This window comes from Lagenorhynchus albirostris, chromosome 10 (genome assembly GCF_949774975.1).
Source record: "Lagenorhynchus albirostris chromosome 10, mLagAlb1.1, whole genome shotgun sequence".
NCBI lineage: Eukaryota > Metazoa > Chordata > Mammalia > Artiodactyla > Delphinidae > Lagenorhynchus > Lagenorhynchus albirostris.
Genome location: NC_083104.1, coordinates 99,438,565 through 99,439,463, shown reverse-complemented (window position 1 = coordinate 99,439,463; position 899 = coordinate 99,438,565). Strand labels below are relative to the sequence as shown.

The following is an 899-nucleotide window of genomic DNA, read 5'->3' as shown; positions in this document are numbered from 1 at the left end:
ATCTGAGTATTGCACATCCACAGAATGAACCAACCATGGATTTCCAGCTACGGTTTGTTGAATCTGCGGATGCAGAACAGCGGACATGGAGGGCCGACTTTCTTTTTTTTTTCTTTCTTTCTTTTTTCTTTTCTTTTCTTTCTTTTTTTTTAACATCTTTATTGGAGTATAATTGCTTTACAATGGTGTTAGTTTCTGCTTTATAACAAAGTGAATCAAAAAATATGGAACGCTTCACGAATTTGCCTGTCATCCTTGTGCAGGGGCCATGCTAATCTTCTCTGTATCATTCCAATTTTAGTATATGTGCTGCCGAAGTGAGCACGTACAGGGCATTTTCTATGAGGGACTTGAGTACCTGTGGATTTTGGTGTCTGTGGGAGTCCTGAAAGCAATGCCCCACAGATGCCGAGGGACGATTGTATTCTCTTCCTTCTTTACCCTCTTCCTCAATTAGATGCTAAGATAACTTAATAAAATTATGCTATGAAAAGAATATAATTTGTTGAATGTGCAAATGAACTTTGCCATGTCTTGATCAGAGGGAAACAGGGAGTGGGAGGCAGAGCTCCCTTGTTGTCCGTGATCAACAACAGACAGCTCTGTATGGTCTCATCACTGTGAGGGCTCGAGTAGCAGAGACATTGTGATGCTGGACGACATCAGAAGAGGAAATATCAATAGATTCAAAGGAGGGCAGGTGGTCAGGTGTGGAATGAGAATTCCCAGCAGCAGCCATCCTTAAGGACACGGAACCCTCCCCTCAGCGGAGCCTGGACTCTATTGCCTAAAAGCTATCGGTTCCCCACACTGCTTTTCCAAGGAGATCACATCCTACCTGTGCACCCCTTCCTCAACCTGCACATCTTCTCAGCCCAGACCCAGGACCCAAGCAGCCA

General features: G+C 44.3%; 1 non-coding gene across 1 annotated transcript; it reads right to left on the bottom strand.

The window, feature by feature from the left end:
* Window positions 1-218: 218 nt before the first annotated feature.
* Window positions 219-325, bottom strand: LOC132528325 (U6 spliceosomal RNA). The gene has a single exon (XR_009543197.1). It is a non-coding gene; the product is annotated as a U6 spliceosomal RNA (small nuclear RNA).
* Window positions 326-899: the final 574 nt, after the last annotated feature.